The sequence below is a fragment of the Gallus gallus genome, chromosome 13 (genome assembly GCF_016699485.2).
Source record: "Gallus gallus isolate bGalGal1 chromosome 13, bGalGal1.mat.broiler.GRCg7b, whole genome shotgun sequence".
Lineage (NCBI taxonomy): Eukaryota > Metazoa > Chordata > Aves > Galliformes > Phasianidae > Gallus > Gallus gallus.
This window is the reverse complement of record NC_052544.1, coordinates 17,243,785-17,270,069: the sequence shown is the minus strand read 5'-3', so window position 1 is coordinate 17,270,069 and position 26,285 is coordinate 17,243,785. Positions and strand designations below refer to the sequence as shown.

The 26,285-nt window shown below is 47.6% G+C and overlaps 1 long non-coding RNA gene across 1 annotated transcript in view; it reads left to right on the top strand.

Annotated features, from left to right (window-relative positions):
* Window positions 1-3,028: 3,028 nt before the first annotated feature.
* The window catches only part of LOC107054551, a 48,421-nt gene continuing 25,164 nt past the window's right edge, over window positions 3,029-26,285 (top strand). Inside the window, exon 1 of the long non-coding RNA XR_005839585.2 lies at window positions 3,029-3,154. This is a non-coding gene — a long non-coding RNA (uncharacterized LOC107054551). The remainder of the gene's footprint in view (window positions 3,155-26,285) is intronic.

Below are 26,285 nucleotides of genomic sequence, written 5' to 3'. Positions count from 1 at the left end.
CTGGTGATCTCAGCTTGGGGGTGACTGTGACCCTTCTGGGCTGTCTGTGCTGTGCTGTGCAGCTGCAGGCTGTGAGTCCTCTGCCTCTGTGGGCCTTCCCAGGACATGGCAGCCTCTGTTTGCACAACTGCCTGGCTTTTAGATAGAGCCATATATGTATGTATATGAAATATTTAACATACATAAATCTGTGTGTAAGTATGAACACCTGTACCCATGGAAGGAAGCAGGCTGCTTTGCTCTGTAGCTAATGGAAGGATCAGTTATTGTTGGAACAGAGCACGTTATGAATGCTTGGACTCAACGACACCTTCATTATCTCTTCTTCACTGCAAAGAGCAACCAGGAGGCAGTCTGTAATGAAAGCAGTTGAGCAGGGAGTCCTGCACTGCTGAGATGCTGCATGGCATGGTGTGTATGTGAGTGTGTGCATGGTGGTGTGGGGTGCCTGGTGCTGATGTGGGGGCTCTGTTCCAGCACAGCAGCCTCAGGAGAACCACCCGCAGCAACCCCAGGGTCAGAACAGGGTGGTGATGTCTTGCATTCATCTCAGTACTTCCATAATCCAGGACATGTACACCACCTGAAATTGCACAGGGGAGGGACAAGAGCTCTGCCTGCTGAGCTTAGCCTTTTGCAGAGCTTTTTCTTCCCATCTACATACGCTGGGCAGTGATGCTCAGAGCAGCTGGAGTGCAGTGAGAGGTGTGACATGCTCCCTCTAAGGGATCCCTCCCCTGCAGGTGCTATGGGGCAAACATCCCCTGTGCTGCTGCCGCTTCCCATTCTGGATCCGTCCCCCTGCTCAGCTGCCCTACTGGCTCTGTGCTGAGGTCCAGAGAGCTTTCTGATCACCAAGCTGTGTCCTCAGTTACATCCGTGTGGCATAGCTGTACAGGTGCACAGATACACAAAGAGATTCCTCATTCAATTTATGCCCTGTAAGGCCTCATGCAGCACTTCTGCCAGTGGTGGTTTGGGATGTGACAAATGGCTGTGCTGCAGGTGCAGGGAGCAAGAAGCACCACTGTGCCTGGCTGCTGGTATGAAAGTGAGCTGGTTTTAATGGTGGGATGCATTTGAATTGTTACGGTGTCTTTTTCACTCTCACTTTATTATTATTTTTTAATTTATTTGTCACCAGGCTGCTTTCTGGGCCTAATTAAACGCTCTGCTAATCCAGAGCCAGGTTTCGATTCACAGAGTTCAATCTGGTCCTCTTACACTCCTGACAGCAAACCCTTTTGCTCTGACAATGCATCTTCCCAGCAGGACCAGGAGGTGCTCTCCAGCCGAGATGTTCTTTCCCACCAGGGACTCATTTTCTCTCTCTCTCTCTGCCATTTTTCACCTGTTCTATCTTTCTGCTGGAACTCAGGCTTGCAAATTCCAGTTCCTATGAACAGCTTTTTCCCCCTGGTAAGAAATGCAGATCTTACAGTCCAAAAATAGAGGTGATTCCAAGAATGTATCAGCTGTTATGACTTTCTGCACTCCTGGATTCTTAAGTACGTTTTTAGGTTATTCTGTTTCCTATTCTGATCAACACTGTTACTCTCCCTATAGCGCCCAGGTTTCTTATATGTTCTCCTATGATGCTCCCTAATTAACACCCGGCACATTCACAATTAGCAATTGGTTTCTCCCCAGTTCAATTTGTTCCAAAATGTATTGATTGATATTTTAGCATGCTTGGTACTTCAGTAAAGAAACTGAGAAAGCAATGGGGCTGAGATAACTGGTGGTTAAAATACAATGCAAAAAAGGACAAACGACTGCGTTGGTTCTCCAGTGCAGCAGTCACACTGCCTCAGCCCCGATGGCTGCAGGGCAGCAGCGCAGTGCAGTCTGGGTGCAGAGAGGTGCCGCTAATTGCAGCCCTGCAGGGGTGGAAGTGGATGTGCTGCTAATTGCAGCCCTGCAGGGGTGGAAGCGGATGGTGAGCACTGACATTGGGCACAATGAGGACCCAGCGGTGCAATTTTGATCCTTCTGGCTTTGACTTGCTTATGGCTGCTGCCAATTGTTCCTTAAAACCCCACCTTTCTGCTATAGATTGAACTCTTTTTCCCTAGAAGAGCTTGCCTGGTGGAGCTGATAGTAATGCCAGCAGGACAGAGAACTGTTTTACAGACTTCAATGTTTTTCCTGCTTAGAACTGAAAGCACTGCTGAGCGCATCCCTTTATTACAGTTTTTACTTCAACACAGGATTGCTTTTTTTCCCCGGGGGTTTGTTTTGTTGAGTGCCCTCAGTTTTGCTAACAAATGAAGTGCTCCTCCTTGGTCACTGCACTCATTTCAGGATGCTGTTGGGACACACAGTGACACAGCATGCAGAGCCCCCTGCCCCAGCACTGCCACAGGACTGTGGCTGTTGGTTCTCCTGCAGCTGTCGGAGGGCAATGTGAGTCAGGTCTCTTCCTCCCAGCAGTGGGGCACTCAGGAAGATAACACGAGGGACAAATAACCACTGAGGCCAGAACTAGAGGCTTAGTGAATGTAAATCAGGGAGTGGTCTCAGCCTGCTCTGCTCTGTGCCTGAGCCCGGCCCCTTCCCATTGTCCTTCATTTTCACGATGGTTGCCTGCTGTTTGTGTTGCTGCTGGCGCAGCCCTGCCCTGAGCACCAGACAAGGTCTGGCAGCAGCTGCTTTCATCCGCTCTGCAGCAGTTCAGACATCCCACTCAGTTCTGCTTGGACTGCTTGCAGGGCTCCCCTGGTTCTGTGGAGTACAAACAGCCTGTTCTCCCTAAATCAACCCAGTGCCCTGATTCAGCAGTGGCTTGCAAGGTGCAGTACAGGCAGCCTCTTTCCTCCTGTTTGATGAAGAGAAAATAATCAGCAAGCCAATAGTGATCTCACGTTGCCAAGATAGAAGCTGTTAAATTGGGGCTGAACATTGAATTGTTTTAAATACGCAGTGCCTCAGGTGTTGCAAAACCAGCTTTGCAGGAATTGGCTGCCTGGTAAGGGGTGCACTGCTAACAGCACACCAGGTCCTACCAAGCCCGTGCTCACTTGCAGCCAGTTTCTTTTTCTCCCCCACTCCTCTCCCATCCCTTCACAGGCTCTGACTGACTCGTGCTTCCCAGCTGCAAACAGCCAATCCTGCCCTGGCCGGGCACCTCAGCTGCCATCCCACTCAGTTCCAGGTGATTTCTTACAAGAAGAACCATATTGGTGGCATCTTTGTTTCTGGGGATTTTTTTTCTACTTAAGAAAGCAAATATTGTAGTAATTTTTGATGCTGACAGGGCCTGAAAAATAAAGAGGGCAAGCACCCTGGTACCAGATGCAGGCTGCTTATTGTCCACATAGGGGTGACAGCTTGTAGCAGAAATGTAAAGCCACTACTTGAAGCAGTGATGGAGCACCTGGTGGGAAGGCAGGGCCAACCCAGGGAGATCAGGTGCATGCAATGTACTGAGTGATGGAAGGGCTGGAGCCAGGATCCATTCCTGCCCAGACCTCACTTAAGGGTTGATAGTGGAGGTGAGGGTATTTTGCTAGAGATCTCTGTATATCTGAGGCCTTCCAAAGGTAAGCAGCTTTTTTTTTCCTTCTGCTTCTGTGTCTATGGTTGCTGTATTGAGTATATCCTAACCTGCTGTAGCCTGGAGCTTTGCTGCTCTGCTGTCACTGCTGTCTTTTCCATCATGTTACAGCATTACACTGTTGCAGAATGCTGTTGTCCTCAGGACCCTCACATTATGCAGTCTGGGAAGTACTGCATGAAAGCTGCTTTTAGGGCTTGAATATGGCAGTAAAAGTGAAAGATGTTGAGAGTGAGCAAAGCAGAATGAAGTATTGCACTGTGAATTGCAAACACATCTGAGGAAAGAATATTTCTTCAGCTGTTGTGCACTTACATTTCAATTCAGAAGTTTATAATGAGTGTTTTGATTATTCCGTTTTTATTAATGTGTTTTTATTCTGTGTTCTGGTGATACAACAAGAACGTTCTGTCTTATAAAAATGGGATGGTTGTAACTCGTATTGCTGATGGGAGCGAATCCTCCTCTGAATCCCTGTGTGTGTTCTGTGGGCTCTGCTTTGTGGGGATACGGGTCTGTCTCTGGCTGATGGATGGAAGAGTAGTGGTACCGATGGACATATCTTGTGGCAGTCCAGCAGAACGCAGCAGCTCTCCCTTTCCCTTCTCATTGGAACTAATGCTTAAAAATCTGATTGCTTGCTGTGACTTGGGTACAGAACACCACAGCATTACCTGGGAGCTGTGACATGTATTTTTTCCAATGCATTTTTGAGAGTCCCCGCTTTCTTCCCCTGAACCCTTGTTTATGAACTAATGCTGTGAGGCCCCAAGATGGTGGCCACAGAGGGAGGGGATGATGAGGAGCAGAGTTGCTCTTCCTGAGGTGATGCTGGGATCTCAGGGTCCTATGCACTGCCTGCAGCAGCCCCCTCACCATGCTTTGTTTTTTGTGCCCTGTGCTTTGGCACGCTTTTCTGTTGTTGCCCTGTTCCTGCCTTCAATAAGGGTTTTGTCTTTCTTTTTGCACCACAGATCATGGTTCAGAGTCCCAGTGTGGTGTGTGCCTGTGGTTGTGTTTGTCTGTTTTTAGTTTAGAGATAATTCAGTGGGACGTGACAAAGCCAGGGTGATGAAACAGCTTCAGCACGTGGCCAGCTCTGTTTAACAGCGGTTGATGAAGAAAGCATACAGCAAAACCTGCTTCCCCAGCGGGTTCTGTGAGCAGCAATTTGTCAGATTGTATTTCGCAGTGCTGTGTTATGTTAAGTTCTGCTGTGATTGGTGCTGAGCTGCAGGACTGTGGCATCACCTCAGAGCTTCAGCAGAGCGCTGTGAGCTGCTCCCAGCCACAGCTTGGGGTGGAAGGCAAACAGCCCTGGTACCAGGGTAGGAGTGTGGGTGGGTGTCTGTGGGGTTCCAAATTCATGCACAGCCCCTGAGCTCCTACATTTATGCAGAGCAGCCCCGGTGTGACCTGAAGCCAGTGGGACCGAACCCAACAGCAGTGCCACAGTGAGACGGGCAGCACAACTCAGCTGGGGCAGCACTGCTGGGTTTGTACAGCGTAAGCACTATTTCTGTGATATTCACTCAGTGTTTTCAAAAGCCTGTAGTGGCTGTGAGCTACAGACATCCTTCTGAGGCCTTGTTAGTTTTTGCAAAAGCACGTGATGCCTTATTTGCTAGTAAGTGTGCTCTGAGTAATTAAATCTAAATTGCAGCTGTCAAAAGGAGAGACCGGAGTGGTGATGTTTTGTCTTTGCGCTCTTTAGATGAGGTCACTGACGTGTGAACATCCATCCTCCCTCTGCTGTCTGTGTGGAAGGATCTCTAACAAACATAACCGGAGTGCAGTGCGGTGGGGTTGGGCTGTGGAGGCACTCAGTTACCGCCGCACTCTGCGGCCGCTCCATCGCTGCACGCTCTGTGCAAACCAATTAGTGTGAGGAAGTGCACTCCCATCTAACATCCCAGTCATTTTTTGGCATGCAATCATTCACCATAAATGCACATGAAGCTGGAATTCAATTAATCAGCCTGTACAATAAGCCTGTCTCTTGCTATTTTTTCCCAATACATTTTTCTTTGAATAAAAATGTAATTGTCAGTGCAAAATACCAGACCAGAGCCACATAACAAATAGCTATGGATTTGTAATTAAACCCAATAAAGCCTAAGATGAAATACAAAAGGCAGAGAGCTAAAATCCAATTAAAACTTATTATGAGAAACACAATGCCAGTCCTTTCCAGGCAGAGCACACTGCACTCTGGTTTACAACAACAGTTACTGGGTTCGATAATGAGCCCTGAGGTGCAGCTTGAGGGGTGTGCAGAAGGAGGCAGGGAGGGGGACAGAGCCTTTGCCTTCCTTAGTGCTTGCTGGCAGGTACTGCTGCACTGCTTGCTGCCAGGTAGGTGCTCTTGGTCTGGAGAAACAGGCTGTGCACAGGGCCAGCCCCATGCCGTGCTCCGATTCCTTGTGAGAGTCTCTCTGGACCAGCAGTGGTGTATGGATATAAAGGGTTTTTTCTTTACTTTGCTTTGTTGTCAGCCCAAAAGCTTCTGAGGCATGGAAGTAAATGTATGAAGTTAACTCAGATGGAAAACAACTGGACTTTGAGCTGAAAGTGGGGAAAAATATTGGATTGCTCTTCCCAGATTTCTCACTGTTACAAAATAACAGTAATTATTCATTCTTCTTTTTCTTTTCTGCTATTGAGTTCTTCCATTGTGAAACATGCAATTCTCCTAAATAGCAGAGAGGATCAAATCAGCCCAGCCCCTCATTTCATTCTGACCCTCATCTCTCTTTAAAATCTGATTGTAGACGTGACTCCCTGGTGCCTATTTTGTGTCTTTGTAGTGTTAATGGCCTATTCAATAGTGCCCAACTGCTTTGTTTGTGCATTTCTTCATTTATTTCAGCTGATGGCACAGGCTCTGCAGGTCCATCCTTCAGCTTTGTGCAGCCCAGAGCAGCAGGGCAGAGCTGAACCATCCCTCTGATGGTACAGATGGAACATCCCTGAGCTGTGCCCTGTGTTGCAGGTGGCAGGGCCCGCATCTGGCTGGGTAATGCAGGTGCTTCATGGGGACTCCATCTTGCTGGGTGCTTGTGAATTCCACAGTGAACTCTGGATAGGAAGCAGATACCTAAATGTTTTTTGTTTAATTGAATGCAATGTTTTTATTTCTGACTTTAAGGAATCTATCTGTAAAGATCTTTTCTTTGGAATGTTTTGCACAGAGAGAGCTGCATGCTGACACCTGTCCCTCTGCCTTCATTGTAGGCCTCCATATAACTTAAACCCAAGTAATATCGAAATGTTCATCACACATGGAATGTTGCAATCAGAAAGATAAATAGTGGACTGCTAACTGAGGGAACTGGAAGAGCAAAGGAGCAATGAGAGCCTGGGGAGGCCAGCTGCTGAGGCAGAATGCTGTTGGGGTTATAGATCAGCTTCCTCAACCAGAGTTTTGCATCTTTAGGTTTTAGAGCTGTACCGTCATACTTCTGCTGGGTGTGTATGTATATGTATGTATGTGTGTATATATATTTATATACACATATATATATTGTGTATATATATACACATATATATATTCCTGGAGGAACCCATAGCATATATATATGTGTGTATGTCTGTGCAAACAATGTTAAAAGCATTTAGGTTATAAACTTAAGCAGTGCAACACACGTGGTGCTGTTGCTGCTGCCTGTGCTGCATGGCAGGGACAGGGCTGAGCGTCCCCAGGACCCTCCAGCTGTTTGCAGAGGGGCAGAACAGCCCATTGCTCAGCAGGAGCACAAGGGTGCAGGTTTTTCTCTCTGAAATGCCCCCACTATACCCCTTGGCAGGTTTTGTCTTCCTGCACACCATTCAGGGGTGCTGGCTGTCCCTGTGTGTCCTTCCCTGCTGCCCATTCCTCCAGGTATTAGCAAAGCAGTGATTTCTTAATTACATTTCTTGGCATTGTTATTCAGAACTTTTTTTAATTATTTAGATGGTGAGTTGGATTTTGAGCTGTTCCTTACTGACAGCATGCTTAGAAACAGCATCTAAATAGCACAGAAAGCAAAGACGGTGCCAGAAACCATTTCCAGGGAATCAATTTTATGTCTCCACGTGGCTTCCTGCTGGCCCTGGGAGGCTGAAATCAGGAGCAGGTATTAAATCCAGGGCTCCACAAGGCAGCCGTGCTGGGAGCAGCTCCATCAGAGGCACATGCTTCTGCAATCAGCTGAGCAGGACCTGCTGCTGGGGCACTGGGGGACAGGCAGAGCTCCCTGCTGCCATCGGGGCAGTGCAGGGATCAGGCAGGCAGTCTGCCTGGTGATGGCCTCATCTGCAGGAGGCCCCATTTCCATGCTCAGAGGACAATCTTGTACTGATTTTTTTGGCTGTCTGATTTTCTTGTAGTAGATTGCATTGGAGATTGAAGCTCTATTCCTTCCTCCCTCCGTTCTGCCTGGTGGCGGCTGCAGGAGGTGCTGTGCTAGTGCACAGAGTGCAGTTTGTTCTCTTTGGTTGCCTAAGCTTTGCTTTCTGTTTATTTTTCTCTCTTTAATTACTCTATTAGTACAATATTTTAAATGTATTAACCAAAATAATGTCAAAGGATTTTTACTTTGGTATGTGTGCCAACAATAATCACTGCTAACTCTTAAACAATTGTAATAAAATAAGTGTCTTGCTGCTAATGATACCTCATTTGTATTAAAGATGCTTTAGTAGGAACAGTTCCTACAATTACTCCAACTAACGCTTAACTACTATGTCGGATTTTGAAATCAAAGTACATGCATGGAAAATTACAAGCTACTCTGCCACACTCAGCGGTGTACAATCACTCCAGAAGCCCAGGAGCACTGCTGGCTTTGAAGATCATTGCAGAAGATTAGCTACCTGTAGTGGCAATTAGCAGTGTGAATTAGAAAGCCGTGGTCTGAATCCTCTGAGCGTGACAGCGGGCAGCAGCTGCAGTGGGATGCCCCGAAACTCCTCCCATGCGCAGCCCCTTTCCCCCTGTGCATATGTGCACATTTGCTCCCTGGTGAGACCTCAGCTTTGGGGCCATGGTGTTGCTCAGGTGCAGTCACCCCTGGAGGAACCCATAGCAGTTCCCTGTTCTGTGCCCAGTGCAGCACATCTCTGCCTGTGGAGGTGCTGATCTGAACACTGCTCCAAAGAGAGAGCGTGTGGTTGGGATCAAGGTGTTTGTATCACTGACTTCTGTAGGAAAGGCAATTGGGAAATCATGTATCTGAATTCGGGGGAATTTCAAATAGGGATTTTAAGTGCTGCCTGTTGGTCCTTTTCAGTGTGAAATCAAAAGAATTTGTAGGACTACAGCTCTGCGGAGGATTTGAGCTGTGGTCCCAGAAAGAATTCTGAATGATTCAATGTTAAACACACAAACAACCAAACAAACCTTACCAAAGCAACAGCGGCAGCAGCACTGATTAACTTAATTGACCGACTGCAGCCACCTGGGTTCTGAGCACCTGGGGAGGGCAGCAGCCTGTGCCTCTGCCCTGAGAGCTATAAAGGGCCACCAGGGGTGGTGGGTTCCTTGGGCTCTCCTTGTTTAGGCTGCTGGACTATGTAAGGTTTTGTTGTTTGAGATTTGTTTCTTTTAAATATTGATGTTTCTATTTTAAAGGTTTGTTTGGGTAGTGGAACAAAGCTGCCTTTAGCTCAGGTTATGAGCAGTGTGCTTTTGTCGGGCCCTTCCCGGCTCCATTAGCAAGCTTTCTGGGGAGGCTGTTCCAGCTCAGCGCTCCCTGAGGGTGTCCCTGAGTGCCCAGTGCTGATCGAGCTCTGGAAATGAGCAGATGAGGCAGTGATTCGTGACTGCTGTTCTAAATGCACTGGAAAGTAATTACTGGTGATGGTTAATTGGGATATGTTTCAGCAAAGGGCATCAGGAAGTCTCCTTGGGCTGGGTGACCCAAAGCAGCAGAGCCCTCACTAACTCATTTTGCCTCCCAGATGGGGCTGCATGTTTGTTGCTGGTTGGAGTGGTTGCAAGTGGATAAGGAAAAATGGCTTGGGAGGCATGCAGATAATACTTTGAATGTGGCATATGTTCTCATAAAACTGCTTAAAAGGAAAATAATATTTTTGAAATCTGACACAGTCACATTAAACACAGTGTTGCAATGCTTTCAAGCCAATTAAAATGAGGCTGTTTTCCTTTAGAAAACAGATATAGATTCAAATGGATGCAAAAACATTAATACAGCTCCAGATTTCTTGAATGGGAAAACTCTTCCAACCCTCAGGTCCTGTCCCTGAGCCCATGGCCATGCAGAGAGGGGTGGGCTGTGCTGTGCTGCTGGGTGAGCAGGAGCTGCAGCCCAGAGCTCACACAGCCTCAATTTCTCCCTTACACCAAAGAGAGCAGAGCGAGATGCGTTTGTGCTGTAGACTTTATTACTGAAGTGTGGAGAAGGAACAGCCACTAACAAGTAAACTTCAAGGCAGAAATTAGAACATATGCAAACACAGATGCTGCTGAGGGAGAGATTTCTGAAAGTTGCTTTCTAAAGTAAATGAAAATGCACACAGCACCTGCAGCCTGGCAGAGCCTAACGAGCTGTGACGGCGATCAGCTGGACCATGAGCAACTTTCTCCAGCAGTGATTAACAAATGGAATGCAAATAGCACATGGGATGGGTTTTAGAAAGCTGGGAATATGGTTTTGATTGTTTTCTTTTCTTCCTGTTCGAAAAGCACATCGGGGTGGAGAGCAGCGCCAGGCACAGCCTGCGAAGCTGATGCTCAGTGCAGTCCCAGTGTGTGAGTGCATGTGTGCAGGGCAGGGCATGGCCCCAGCAGAGGAGTGGTGGTGGCTGCGCTGGAGCATCCTGCTTCTGTTCCCTCTGACTGCAGCACTGATAGTGCTGTGTGTGTGCCGGGCCCCTTCTTGTGAGCTCTTCTGCTGGGAGGGGGGGAGGAGAGGGTGGTTTCTAAGCACTAATTGGAAAATTAAGGCCATTCAACTCCTACACATCAGTTTGTCACGTTCTGCTTCAACGTGGTCATTTAAACAGAGGGATTTTGTAGTTTCTGTGACAAACTGTTGGAACTCAGCAAAACCGCCTTATTTCCTTAGAAACCCTGCTGGACGTGCAGTGATCTCTGGAGGCCCTTTCCAGCCCCTACAGTTCTGTGATGCTCTGCAGGGCTGTTGTGCTTAAAGCACGTCTGCGAAGTGGGGAGAGCAGCCGTAGTGCTTTGAGCCTTACTTTGGGGGCAATGTGCAAACACAGAACTCAATGTTCTGGAGGGGAACGACTTTTCAAGTCTGAGTTTTCTCCTGAAGGTGCATTTCTTTCTATTGTATCTGACTGCATCCATTAACTCAAAGTAGCTTCACCTGTTTGATATAAGGTGGATTTTAATGATATTCCTCTAATAAACAATACATATAAATAACAGCAGGCAATATAGACTTTCTATGAGGGAAGAGGTTGCACGTGGTCAAATGCAGCTCGCTATTTGCTCAGTTTGTTTTGTGGCAGAGCATTCCATTGAACTGTGCCATCAGCTTCTGAAATCTCCCATGGCTGGAATGCCAGGCCTTAAGAAAGGCTTTGTAATGACATTATATCCAGATGTTGCCTCTATGATATTAATTCTCAGAGACGGGAATGGAAAAGAAGCAGTGAATGTGATTTGGGTGGGTGTGCTGGGAGCAGTTAAAATACAAACGCATTGTTGTGGCCGTGGAGCAGCTGCTGTTAGCAAACAGGGCTCTTTTCCCCACTGAATTTATTTTCCCTTTTGAGGACGTGTGTGAACTACCAGCAGAAACGGTGGCCTTTCTGGTGCTTTTCTCCTCTTAATTGAGCATTACCTTCCCACTTGCTGCTTGCACAGAGCGTTAGACCCAATCCTCTGAGCCTGAATATCTTTTGTAGGCATGGAGATCATTAATTTTAATTAGACGGAACTTTTTTTACACTTGCTAGAAAATGAGGATCAGTCTCAAAAAGTTTCATTAAATAAACAGCGTATTAAACTGTTCAATACATCTCTGAGCAGATCTGAAGTCATCCCATCAAACACTGCTCAGTGGGAGGAGCTGGGGGGGAGGTTTGGGGTTTTCTAGACAGGATATGGATGAACTGCTCAGTTGGAGCGCTGCTATTGCAAATACATGGGGGGATCTCAGGGTGTTGCCCTGCTGTGCTGAGGGCACACCAAGTGCTCTCCCCATCCCTGTGATTCTACACTTTTCCCATCATTCCCGTATTCCTTCCTGATGCAGCCCCATGTGTCAGAGCAGTGCTGGCTGTGAAAACCACAGCATTGGAATACCTGAGATGGGATGAGCACCACAGAGGCCGTTCTTCCAGGAATGTCAGCATCTCAGCTGCCAGCAGTCCCCCCACCGACAGGAGGGCTGTGCTAAGTGTTTCCTTTTTGCCTCTTGTTTGGCACGTCTCAGCTAATTAATGTACTGAACTGTGTGCAGAATGTTTCCAAATGGGAATTCCTAAGTATCCTTTTGTGTGAGAAGGTCTGTCAGCACGATACTCAGGAGATGATCACCATTGCCACTCACTGGGAAGAAGTGTATCGAGTGTTTTGCCAAAACTAAAAAACAGAGACGCAGCCTTACTGTGAATATATTGGTCTGTGCACTTCAGCCTCCTTTGCTTTAAGGAGTGGCTGTTGCTCGGTGTGTAATCTGATATTACCTTTAGAAGAAGCAAACTGATGCAGCTTAAACAGCTCAATGCCATCCCACAGTTTTGCATTAACAACGCTGCTGTTCCTGGAAAACAAACAGCCCCTCCACTGCTGTGCAGTGGGCACCTTCAGGGCCCACACCTGGAATTCAGCATTAAGCCCACTGCCTCCTCTGGCATTTTTTCTGCAGCGCTGTGCTCATGGCCAGCATGGGCAGCCTTGTGCCAGCAGAGTGTGATGTGTGTGCCTTGGCAGGGAGCTGCTGGCTGCTGCTGTCATTTGTCTCTGAAGAACAATTTCTGTAGCACATTTTCTCCCCTTCTCCCTCGCCCCCGTCACTGATGTCACCAGGGCTGGCCATCTCCCAGCTTTTGTAGCACTGCCATCAGCAGAGGGCTGAGCAAGAGCTGCTCGCTAAGCTGAGCACGGTAACTGTGTGCAGGAGGTGCGATGAGCACTGTCGGTGTGTCTGAGGGCAGCGTGCATGTGGTGCTCAGGCACAGTGGGCACTGTGTGTTTCTGCTTTGTCCATCTGGGCCGTGGGGGTCTTTGTCAGCAGCGCTCTCCTGGTAAGTGGGAGTCGATGCGCTGTGGGAGTGTCTGCACAAACGGGCTGTAATTTACCAGGGATGCTTCAGTGCCTTTCAAAGTGGCATCTCACTTAGTCAGAACAAATGGGATAGATAGCGAGCCAGAGGTCTGCAGCAGTATGTCAACGTATTTTATAGAGCCAAAGAAAACTATAAACCCAAACCAAAGAGCCCTGACAGCCAGGAGAAATGGACAACTGCAGGCAGCTTTTTCTGCATGTGATTCAGTGTGCTGCCTCTGAGAACACATTCTTTCTGGAACTGAAATGGCTGCCATAAGGCACAATTGTGTTCTCAGCCAGGACAGCGAGGAATTTTCCTTCTGCAAGTTTACCTGGCTGTGTTTGGTTGTTCCTGCGGAGGCACAGCACAAGTGCACGAATTAATGCACACTTTGGTTGGTGTTCAGCAGAACCCCTGGGATGTTTTTTGCTGTGTGCAGCACACAGCCATGGAACAGCACTGTAAGACAAGTGTAGGGAAAATAGTTCTATAAAGGCATCACCAACGGCATTAGAAAACTGAAGGTAAATGTTGTGGGACTTTTCTTTTTCAAGTGCTACAGCTTGCATATAGGAAATCAGTCTGCATGTGGGCTATGCCTGGAAAGGAGCAAAGTGTCCTTTTGGGGTAGGCTTCCTGGGGGTGCCTCTGCTGGGAGCTGATGTGGTGGGCAGAGCTGGGGCTGGAAGGGAGCAGCTCCATCAGAAAGCCTGGGGGTGACAAAGAAAGCTGGGTGTGGCAGAGCACAGCCTATTTGGCTCCAGTTTGTAGCGTGTCATGCTGGTGAGAGGAGAGGGAACCATCCGTGTTTTAATTTTGAGGTAATTATGTCATTAATCTGCCTAAAAGTCTTAGTGTTTATGTAGGAAAAACTGAGCGCGGAACCGAAGTGCAGCCTTACCAGTGTTGTCTGAGGAGGGATTACAGATTTTTGGCCTCTCAAAAATGCATCTAAATTTGGGCAGATTCATTCTGGATATAACTCTATTAACTTACAAGTGTTATTATCAGCAGCACTGAAATGCCAGCAAGCTGTGTGCTACAACGGAGCCAGGGACGTACAACACAAATGATTAAGGAGCTTGAAGAACTTAGGAGGAAAGATTAAAAGAACAAAATGTTTCGATTGGATAAACAGCAACCAAGAGTGGCTGTGATAATCAGCTACTCCTGCGTGAAGGGTACCGGTGCCAAGAACCTCACTTCAAAATGGATTTGGCTGCAAGTGATAGAACAAACTATATGGCATGGATGAAAGGTTTCTTTTTTCTTATGTTTAGAACTGTTAGACTGGAGGTGTGTTTCCAGGTTTGTTTCTGGCTAGATCACCCCTTTGGGCACCAAAGTTCAATCTCTTTTCCTTTGCTTTTGTGCATGGCAAAAAGTAGTGGTGGTTTCTGAGGACCCTGAGTTCCATTGGTGTCAGTGGGAATGAGGATGCTGAGGAGGAAAAGCATCGTGGCAGTTACTTGGAACTGAATACCCAGGCAGATGGCAGTACATGTGTGGGCATTTATGTACCTAAGGCCAAAGTTTGGGCACTGCCATCATTCATTATCTTCCTGGTGGTTTTTTGTGCCATTCTGAAATTGCTTGTGCGTAAGCCTCAACCTGAGATGTTTGCAGCGGCAAGCATGTCAAAATCATACAAGGCAACTTCACGTTGACCCATTGCTGAAAGTCCTGGATCCAAACTAAGTAGGGGTGACATTCTCGCTGAGCACAGCATACATCCCCTCTTCATTGCAGCCATAGGCAAAAAGCAGAGCATGCCCTACGGCAACTGGGGGGCAGAGAAATCCAGACTGGGTGTTCTGAAAACCAGCCTGGGTCTGGGAGTGCCTTGGGGTAAAGGTGTGCTATGAGAGGCAGAATCTTCTGCTGAGAGGAATAGAAACTGAGGGGTACCACAGCTTGTAGAGGAGCTTTTCACCTTTAGTTTCAAGAGCCAAGCAGGTGTGTGCAGTCAGCCACACTCACGGGGCATGGGGCTCTATGGCAGAACGGTGCTCCTGCAGCAGGGCTCACATGGGGGTGGGGAGTTGGGGATGCTCAGTGAAGTGCTTTGAAGTGCACACAGAACTGCACCTGGCAATCTCTGATCTATGTTTATTTATGAAGTCTGTAATCAGCAGCAAAACTCATGTTTGTTTCCCTAATTGTATTGGGTAAGTGGAAGGAGAACATCTTAATTGCCTTCCTTAAGGTAAACGTGTTCTTCCATTTGTCAGGGTCTTGCCTTAATTATTGCTTCCTCTTAATGTGTTTAAAACTGTTGTTAGAGGTGGATTTGGAATCAGACAGCTCAGAGTGTGGGAAGGGGTTGGTCTGAAGTTTTTCTGAAATAATTGAATAAGAAAGTTATCACCACATTAAAGAATTGCAAAGGGGTTGTTCTGGAGGAATCCCATAGGATGTGCTGCTGATGAACTCGGTGGCTTCAACCAGAGCTCGCACTTTGATATAGATGTCTGGAAAAGTGCTTTCCTTTGTTTTTCTGAAACCCCTCAGAACAGGTCAGCCTGAGCCTTGCAGAAGGGTTGGAGAAAAAGTTGGTTCCTGTTTTTTTTTTTCCTCTTTTACCATACTGTGCTCCTGTTGTGGTACCAACAAAGGTATTGTCATGAGTTCATCAAGGAATGTTCCATTACCTATTTGCTTCTTCTAATGCCAACTTGGAGACCAGTGCTGCATGTGGACAGCTGCTGAGCAGAATATAGTTCCAAGAAGCAGAACTAGCTGTTTTATTGTCTAACAGTAGCACACAAAACTCTTATCTCAAAAAACTATTGTGAGATTGATAGGAAGTGGTGCTTCATTGAAAATCAGCAGACTGGACCAAAGCACCGATTGGTGCTGAGCAGATATACAGTGCCTGCTGCAAACTGCTGGTGTGTGAGATGGGGGCATGCTGCACACCCCAGAATGGCATCACTGCTCCAGTGGGAATCTATTAACTGTAGGGGGAGAGGAGAAATATCTGCAGTGCTCATCATGCTGATCAGTCTGACTTCATGGTTTACCCCATGGAAACCACACGATATATACCCAGGAACTCCTCTAGGTTGGGTGGAAATATGTTAGTGAACCAGATAGGAAGTTAGGATTGAAGTGCAGTCAGGGCATGAGCTGCTGGGTGCTCCTGCAGGCACTGTCTGCTCTGGCAGAGGGACGTGCTGGTATTCTCAATAGTGCCTGGTGCCATTGCAGAGGGGGTAACAGCACTTTGTTTGTCTCTGTATATCAACAAAGCACTTCAATTCCAGCAACCAAGGAGGTAATGCTGTTTGACAAATAAGCTCTTATTGCTTGGTATTTGCTCAAAGCACTCCTGAACGATGTCCTGGGCAGGCGGCTGGCAGAGAATCCAACGAGTATGGCTTTGGAGAAAGGTGTGGGAGGGAGAACTCATACAGATTCATATCTTTAAAGAAATCTCTTGTAAACATCTTGGTACGACATTGCCTGATCTGTCCCATGGGCATAACTTTTATGTCAATCACTTCAGCCACAAGGAGTGCCAGGAATGTTCTGGGGTCTCCAAGTAAGTGACAAATCACTGGAGACAGGGAAATCACATAAGGCTTTACTATTGCTGATGTACCAGTGGCCCCTTTGGACACCCCCACCACTAACCAAACTCTGGAGGACGTGTGTGAGGTCAGGCTGGGAAGCTGTGGCAGTGCAGGGCCTGCGATGCAGAGCTGTGAGGCTCAGTGCCCCACGTCGTGCTATGTGGGGATGTGATGCTGTAGGGCACCGTCAGCCTGACCGGTGTCTGCCTCATTTCCTGCATCCCAAGCATTGTGCTGGCCTGCCAGCCTCTCTACTCTGGGGACCAGATGAACCAACCCTGCAAGCTTGTTCTGGCCATCTGGATGCCAGCTGGTGCTCAGGGAAATGGATGTGCTCATTGGGAACCCTGAATGCTATGTTCAACGGTGCTGGTGGCAAGAGTTCCTTCTACAAATCGGTGAGTTCCCAACTTGAGCGCAGTTCCTTATTACAGGCAGGATAAGCTTCCCAGCTTGTTTCCATAAATAGGGATTGCATGTGCACACAGATGGAAGTGTTGGAGCTGGCACATAGCTTGGCTAGAAATCAGCTTTTATTTAGGGAAAGAATACTCTTACAATGGTTTCAGTGTACCCTTTAGAGCAAAAATATAACCGTAAGGAAACAGATTTACAAATAATGTCAGCTTTTGCTCGTGGTCCTGATCACCCCGACAGCAAAGCAGTGCACCAGTTGCCACTGAGCCTTTGTTCCTTTGCAGTGAATCTGTGCAAAGATGGGATGTATGTGACACTGTGTGCAGGAATTATTAGAAAATCTGCCCAGTACTGCTATCACTCTATGATGTTCTCATCCAATAATAGTTGAAATCTTGCTCTACAGAAGCTGTCACCAAGCTACCAAAAAAGACAATGATTTAAAGTGTTCATTCAGAGCTAAGACACATTCACCCGTGGCTTTTTGTTGCATCAAGTGCAGGGGTCAATAGCGAGAGGGGAGTTTTGCCCCCTCGTTTTGGAGGTGGGAACATAGGGCAAGCTCTGATGTGGCTCAGTGCCTCAGGGGGTGGGGGTGGAGCTGAGCAGTGCCTGGGAGGCTGCCCCTCAATAAGGCCCATCAGTGTGTTGCCACCATACAGCACGTTGGCCTCCACGGTTGGGGAGCTTAAGTGAATAAAATCCTCAGGCCTGGAGGGATAAATGTGTTCTGTAATGCCATAATCAATTGGTGGCATGGGCTTGTGCTGCAGCTGGAGTTGGGTCTTGGAATGGTGGTGCCACGAATAGGGTTTCACATGTGCTGTGGAATTCCAGAACCTATTGCACAGCTGTTTGACATGCAAAGTGCGAGGCTGTCTTTTTATTAGCAGTGCTGTATGTCTGACAGATCTCTGCTAGTGCTGTGGATAGACATCTTAGAAGCAAAATGTAATCGAAATTCTGAGTGGATGAGATGAGAATTAGCTGCCTGTCGAGTGCTTCCCTGTTTATCTCCAAATGTCAGCACTCCGCACTTGAAGTTTTGATAAGAAGGCCTCTGCTGTTCTGGGCTGGAGAATTAGCAAACGAGAATGAGGGTGTGGAGAGAGGGCTAATTGAATCAACTGTGATGACAGCAGCCCTGCAAGGTGCTGGGCCAGGAGGAGCAGTGGGGGTGCAGCAGGAGTGGCTCACACAGCTTTGCAGAGCAGCCCTTTGGCAAAGCCCTGTACCACCACACAGCCAGGGCAGAGCCGTTGTTCTTTTTAGAACTCTCTGTGGAGCACTGACTTCTCCTTCCATCCTCCTCACTCTTTTACTACCAATATTTCCATCTTGGCGGCAAATATGAGAAGACCAAATAGGAAATAACCACTAAGAGCACATCACCAACCTGTGGGCCACAATGAGAATGTAACAGCATGAGCACAATTTGGTTCTGGAAGAGATGAGGGCTGCACTGCTGTGCAGTGAACAGGAAGGGGTCACCACCACTTCCCCATTCCTCACTCTGCACTTTGTTCCCACTACAGACACTGGGCAGGAGAAAAACTCCATCCTTGCTTCCCAGGGCCTTCAGCATAAGTGAAGAGAGGAAAGATCAGGCCTTCCTCCCACGAATGGCTTTGTAAGGCAATTATAAAGCTATAAATACACTTTTTAGAAAGCAGCAGCCTATGAAATCAGTATCAAACAGTTCTGCTACCAGCACAGCTCTCGGTAGCCTTTCAGTTTCAGTTCATCGGAATGTTAAATGGCAGGGAAGGGAGGGGGAGCTGCTGGTATTTCGGATACTATTTGTTCCATTATTCATCTCTTTCATTCCGTATGAGTCATCCTGAGATGGAACCTCTTTTCAGGAGTACGTGGTGTGAAACGCTCAGTGCATGCAGAAAGGGGGCAGTGGGGCTGCTGGGGAGTGCTGCTCTGGGGGGGTGTGGGGTTATTCCCCCCCACGATAGGATGTAAATATGGTTCAGAGAAAAAGGTGATGAATTGCAGGTCAAATACGTACACTTACAACATCTTGAATTCTGATGTGAATTATTACACAGCTCTCTTATGTGAATGAGTTGTAAAGGAAAGTGGTGATGTACTGTCAGGTCCTTATGTGTACTGAGGATTATTGATGTTAAGCAGCTGGGAGGGATGGTGAATGAGGGCGAGTTTGGGAATAAGTGATTTTTTTTTTTAAGGGAAGAAGACTGAAAGACTTCCCTAAAATTGGAGAGAGCAAAATAAAATATTTGGGATTAAAAGCTGTGTTTGGTAGTGTTCATAGCAGGAATTCCTTGCCACAGGTGTAGAGAGGGGGGGGAAAAAAATTGTGAGCAGTGAGTTAATAGAGTACTCTTATCTCTCCTTGCAATTAAGGGGAAATCCTGTCCAGCATGAGTAAAAGGGCTTTTTGCACAGCTGCTTGTAGTTGTAAAATCAAATGAACACTTGCAGTGCTGGAGGTTTTAGGTGGGCTCCTACCTGCAGCATCAATGGGCTCTGTTCACACATGGTGATGCTGACAAAACTCTGTGTGCCCATACACTGCTGTCTGCATGTCTCCATCCTGCCTTGTTCTGACCCTCGGCTGGGCTGGGCTGGGACACAGGCTGCATTCTGCATCACCTTCCTCTGTGCTCATCATCTCAGGGCTCAAGGAATGGGTTTGATGCGGCTCTGTGGGGACTGACCTCCTCCTGAACTACACATCTGGTGCACAATGCAGACTGATAAGGAATTAATTCTCGCTCTGTGCAGGCACTGTGGTGGGGAACAATGGGAGCAGCGGCATCCCATGTACCGGCAGTTATCAGCTCTGCCGTGCGCTCCAGTTCAGATCCTCTGTTTTTCCCTGGCAGCAGCATGAAAGGGTGGGAGGAAAGAATAAAACCCAGTGCTAATCTCCTCCCCCTACTCGCCTTTGGATACGTGTTTCAGGAATGATTTGTTTCTGTACAAATCCTGTTTTTTACACCTTTTTATTAAACAAAGCCTCCAAATAAATTTTAGCTGCTTTCCTGCCTGCCTAATCCCCGTGTTTTTGCACAGATAAATCTTGTATAATTAGCTGTAGCTCTGCAAGCCTGCTGTGCCTGATGAGAATGCAATGAGACGCTCCGTGGCACAGCTGTGGACTGCAGGTCAGCATCCTGAATGGGGCAGCCCCACTCTGATTGCTGCCACCCAACTCCTGCAGCCCCTCTGTGCAGCTCAATGGGGTCCGACTCCTCCTTAGGGGGCACAAAGCGCATGCCAAGCAGTTCGGATTTAGTAACGATTGGGACATAAGATTCCATCTTAATAGAAATATCTTCTGCATCCAAACCTTGGTCCCCTCACCCCCTTCTCACCACTTCAGCCTGTGAATGGTAAAATAAAGTCATATGGAATGGGCACAGGGACTTGGCATGGCACAGGAAAGCTTCCCTTCAGGGTTTTGTTCTTTGTGCTGGTAAGGACTTGTGTTACTTCTGGCAATGGTGTGTGCTATTTTTCAGGTCTTTCAGAGAGTTTTCCTGTTAGCTAGCAGTCTGGGGGAGGCTCCCCAGCTGTGTGAATGACTGAACTAATGGTATTAACAGCAGTAACACTGACACGATTATTTTTTCAAGGCTGAGCTCTATGCTGTTACGTCGCCTTGCAGAGCAGGATGCCCAGTTAACCTGTTTCAGCTCACAGCTCTGCCCTCACATCAAGTCTCTGGGGTTCAGCTCATCAGCAGAAGGGCAGAATCACACGGTGGATGAGCAGAGCATTATCCAATGGAACATGTGGACTTTTTACTTGCTAGCAAGTTGCACAGCTACTGGTAAAGCAGTTTGAAATGAGGCAGTCTGTGTCCTTCTCACAGTCCAGGCTCAGAGCAGTTTCTTCTCCCTCTCCCATCAACACAGCTGTGTCAGCTGCCATCCAGCAGCTCTTCCTGAAGTGCTCATTGGCATCAGAATATGGACTTCTTGTGCTGGTTTCTGCCATGACCACACAGCCCTTCTTCAAAGCTGGGACACACAGCTGTGTGCAGAGAAAGCACAAGAGAGAAATCAGCAGAAGTGTTTTAAACTTTAGAGCTGTCCTCATCCAAACATGCATCAAAGCATTCAGGCATCAAACCCCCAACCTGCTCCAGAGTTTGGGAGAACATTTCCACTTCAAACCATGCAAGTTTAATATTTTTCAAGGAAATTTTTCTTCTATGTCATAAGTATCAGCATATATATATATATAAGGCACAAAAGAAAAGGAGGAGCTGGGGCACAAACACAGCTCTGTGCTGTGTTTGGGTGAGCAGAAAGGGCCGTGTCAGAGTGTTCTCCACCCATGCACCATGACCTGCCTGTTTGCTGTCCTTTGGGGTGCCATGGAGCCCAGCGTTACCAAAGTGCATAGTATGCTTTTTATTCCCTTTCCTCCCAAGAGGGGTTAAAAGCACTATAGGTGGGGCATGACACACTGTCTATCTGCTTTGACCTTGACTGGATCAGAAAGGAAGAGTCTGAGTGATGAGCTCCTCAATAAGGTGAGGGGCTGTGTGCTGACCCCAGGGAGCTCAGCTGCTTGGTGGCAGTGGGTGTGGGATGGCACACTGCAGGGAGGTGAGGAGAAAGGACTTTCTGTCGTACTAAGAATGTGGCAGACTGATGAAAATAGGAGAGGAAGTGTTTGCAAATGCTCTTTAGAAGGTCTCCCTTCTTTTCTTTCTTCAAATATGAAAACATGAGAAGGGAGGACAAAGATGAGAACCTCTCAGATCCTTTTGGGTTTGTTTTTTTCTCTGCAGTGGCTTTTCCTTGACTCAGAGCTTGGGGGAGAACTAGAGCTGAGCACTGCTCTGGGATGGATGCGCTCAGGTGGCTCCTTGTCCCCACTGAGCTGGCTCTGGAGCAGGGTTGGTAGCCATGCTGGAAGCTGCCCCTTTCGGCTCCTTGGTGCTATCTGTGCTGTGTGCTGGGCTCAGGGTGGGGTACTGTAGGGGCTGTTGCGGTCACATCAGGGCCTGCTTGTGAGATTGTAAGGGAGCTTGTAAAAACAACCTAGGAGGATTTTGGCTTTTTTTTTTTTTTTTTTTGGAGAGTGAGTGTGAGCAGGTGGTTGTGCATCTTGAGGTGTTTAAGGAAGCATTTCTGTGTTAATGCTCAGAGGAAATGCCCAACGTTTCCTTACCAACGAGATCCCTTCTGGCTTTTCAGCCACCGTGTCCTTTAAGCAGTCCAGGAACAGCAGTGCAGAGGGGCTGCTGGAGCTTCAAAATGAAGCTGAACAAAACCTGAATGCATTCCAGCAATAATTGGCTTCTGTACACAGAGATAAGCTGCCAAAATAACAAGGCTGGTTTGAAAGGCTTGCTGGTCTGATCCTTACAGGAGTAAGGAGGGATGGAGTTCCAGCTGGGTAATGGTGCTGTGACAGCGCACAGCAGAGCACTGGGCTCTGTCCCCTTCGGGGCATAGGGAAGTACACTGGTGTGAGCTTCTGGAAGGTACAGAACCTATCATTTTGAAATTACTCTCTTAAAGCCTTTCCCAGGAAGATGTGGTATTTATGCAGTCACCACAGCGGGATCTTGTTGGTTTTTCAAACAGGAAGGAGAAATCATGCTGGTATGCTCCATCACCTCTAGGCTGTGAGGCTGCAGAATGAAGGTGGCTGAGCAATAGGTGACTGGGGCAGCAGAATGAGATAGCTGTGTGTGCCAGTGCTGTTGTGTCTCCGGGAATGCTGCAGTGAGCAGAGGGACCTGGGTTCTGCTGGCAGCTCCTTAGGGAGGCAGAGATGGGCTGCAGGGTGTAGGGTGGGGATGGAGGGCTGAGAGCTGAAGTGAGGCTCTGGTGGATGCAAGGACCTGGTTTGGGCACAGGGATAGCTCAACAGTGAGAAAATGACAAAAAGAAAAAAGAAGCAACAACAACAAAAAAAGCAGATAAAACTGTCACAGGAGCTGTAGATACAGGCTGTGATACTGTGATAATCATTTACCTCCCCTTAGATCAGGCCCTGAATTCCCAAGGATCCTCATTTGCACACATTGTGCCCGGGTGCTCATAGTGTAGCATATGGGACCCAGCATAGGGCAGGACTGCAGCCCTCCCCTGGTAACAGATGTCCGAGGTGAGGACTGGCACCACTCCCTGCATTGTTAGAGACAGCCACAGCCCAGAGTCATGGGAGAATCTTAAAGGATGGACAATGCAATGCATAGGATGGGGGAGAATAGTTGGTTTGCTTTTTCTAATGCAAAAACCAGTGCATAAAACTGAGGTGAAAACAGTCAGAGATGTGCGGAGCAGAAATAAAAAGTGTTTGTTTTGCTCCCTCTCATACGTACATCTGTTGGTGGTAATTGATATATCATTCCCAGGAGGAAAGAAGCAGCTCGCCTACTGGAATCCGTGCATTCATTGGTGTGAACAGTGAGAGTGCCATGAGAAGGCAGCACAGTCGGGGTGGTGGCAGTGGTTTATTTTGGCAGCAGTAAATGAATGAAGAATTGCAAATATGAGGTGGCTAAAATAGGTGTAATCCTGAAGTCAAACTGCAAATGTCAAACCACGTTTACATCAGACAGCAGCGAAGTGTTGATTGATATTGATGTCTGTGCCCAGAACGGTGCAGGGCAGTTCATCATCTGTGCAGCCGGAACTTCCCTCTCCTCTTTCTTCACTTCCAAAAGCGCTGAGCTCAGCTCCACCATGCCAGCTCTGTGCTGTTTGATTATGGTTCCACTTTGGAGTGAGATGTCCTAGTACCTTCTCAGCCAGCTCACCCAGAGAACTCACTTGGGTCTGTTCTTTCAGTACAGCTCTTGCCAGCAGGAGTCACCCACCTTACTGCATGGCGGAGCCCAACTAACTCAAAAGCTGTCAGTGTTTCTGCATGGGGTTTCTTTGTGGGTGGGGGACAGCTCAGGCTGGCCTGCAAGAAAGCAGAGCAGGGGCAGAGCTCATCTCTGTGTGCAGCGTGGGCACAGAAACCAGCACTGTATCAGCAAGCAGTGCTGAAGGGAGGTGTACCACTGGTGGCACAGTGAGGGGCTTCTGACACTGAGGTCATTCTCAAGAACGTACAAAAACAAGTGGCTTCATGAGGCTGGAATGGTGGTCAGACTGCTATGATCACAGCTTTGTCTTTATATGAGACTCTGTGGGGCAGTGCTGCCCCGTGTGCTGATGGTGACCCGGCGGTGCCCCACAGCACTGCTGTCCCTGCAGTGCTATTCCAGTGCTCTGTGCTGCATCTCGGGGCTGCTATGTGCCCGGGTTGCTCTGCTGTAGCCCATTAATATTCTTTATGAGCTTTATGCTAATACCCACTTTTAGAAATTCTAGGAACTACAGGAGTGCAATAAAAAGGCCATTACAAAACTTGCAGACATGCAGATTTCCCACCCCGAAATATCGTTGTGGTGGATTGCAGCCATGTAGTTGTGATTATGTTGACATAACATAAAAAAAATCTAATCCAGAATGCCTGGCTGCAGTTACAAAGCAGGGATTGTGCTGAGGTACGTATGCAGTTTGCTTTGCACAACTCTGATTACTTTAATCAGTTTTTATTTGGCTTATTTGTATTGGGGTAATTTAGCCTTCAAGACAGCTTCAGCCACACAGACAGTGGGGATTTTAGAAAAGCTGAGCACAAATCCCATCCCATCTTGATTTTAAAATGTTAAGAAAGAAAAAAAATGTGTGTATTGTATCTGCTTCAGTTCAGAGCTATCAGCTGCCTGCAGTCACACCTACCACGTGCGTTTTGGGTTGTCAGCCCTCAAAGCGATGTTTGTGGCTCTCGGGGTGCTTTGTGCAGATCCTCCTTCCAGCACAGCGTGCTGAGCTGCTCACACCCTCAGGGCACCACGGCCGGCATCTGTCCAGTGGCTGCAGGGAGCTGGTGGGACACGAGGGCTGGCAACAGGGGATGTTTTGTCCTCTCCGGAAGCAGAGCCCAGTCCTGAGCGTTCGTAATGACCTGCAGCTCTCTATGTTCCGGTCTGCTAGCAAAACAACCTGGAAAACCAGGTCTTCAGGGGGTTCTGAGCTGACTTTAAAAAAAAAAAAAAAAAAAAAAAAAAGGTGCTGGAAATTGGGCTGTGATAGTAATACAGTGATTTGTTTCAGTACCAAACAGTTCTGGATCTCTTCTCTTTCTCTGCAGTAATTACAGAAATGCTCTCCTGTGCCAGTTGTGTAGATGAATTCCCAACAGCAGGAAGAGCTGGGATGCTTCTGGCAGTGCAGGAAGTGCATTGCTGCCCGTCTCTGCTCAGGGACTTCAGGCTGAGCTCCTCCTGCCCTTCTCTGCAGTCATGGGTCATTCGGTTTATCAACCTACAAATCCCCTCATACAGATGTAAGCCGGATTGACTCAGCTCTGTTTTAATCTTCAGATTCTTACGTATAACAAGTTCTTAACTTATTTACCCTTTATGAATTAGCAGTATATAATATATTGTAACTGAAAATGCTTTTTTGTACTACATGAAACAACGCAGGGATTCCTACTTCAGTTAAATGTAAGGGCTAGCGTGGAAATCCATCCAGCAGCTTAGATCTGGAGCATTACCTTCACTATACAGATTGATAACTTCCTCAACGTTTAGATCTTTTCTTGCAGATGTGCTTCAACAGTTTGGAGTGGTATAATCAATGAAAGAGATGAATTAAGTGCAGAAAAAACGTAGCATTGATTTTGTGATAGACCTTGTTCTTCCTACAGGTTATGTCTGCTGCTGGGCAGAGCAGCTCGGGGACTTTGCAGGCAGTGCTTTCACTGGGAGGTGCTGGGGGCTGCTGGGCTCTGGTGGGGTGATGGTAGGGGGACAGGATGTGTGTAGCTCTGTGTGCTGGCTCTGAGGGGCACATTCCATTCAGGAAATATCAGAATATTGCTTCTGGCATGAATATTTTTATTTCCACTTAGTGGGAGATAAATATGACTTTGAACTGAATTGGTTCAAAAATGAATCTGCAAGTATTAAAATTTTGCTTTAAGGAGATATTGTGAGCTATGGCTTGTTGGCTTGTTTATGATCTGAGTCTGTGCATGCTGAAGGCAAAAGGAGCAGAAGCAGAGCTGGTTTCAGACTAAAAGAGGAGAGATTTAAGCTGAGTGTAGGAAAGCATATTCACACTAAGGGCGGTGAGGCACTGGCACAGTGTCCAGAGAAGCAGTGGTGCCCATCCCTGCAGACAGCCCAGGTCAGGCTGGGGGGTCTCTGAGCACTGGTGGAGCTGTGGGTGTCTCTGCTCACTGCGGGGAGTGGGACCCAATTGTCTTTAGGGGTCTTTACTCTTCCAACCCCAACCATTCTGTGGTTGAGGTGCCCCAGGAAAAGGTGCACGTAACTGCACGTTATGGCAGCGAGCTGTGAGGGCCTGCTGCTTTTCACTGATTTAAAAGATGAAGACCCTGATTGGATAGGATTGCTTGTGCCAGCTGGAGCACCTTGCTCAGCCATAGGGTGGGCAGCACATGCCACCAGCACTGCCCCACTGCTCCCT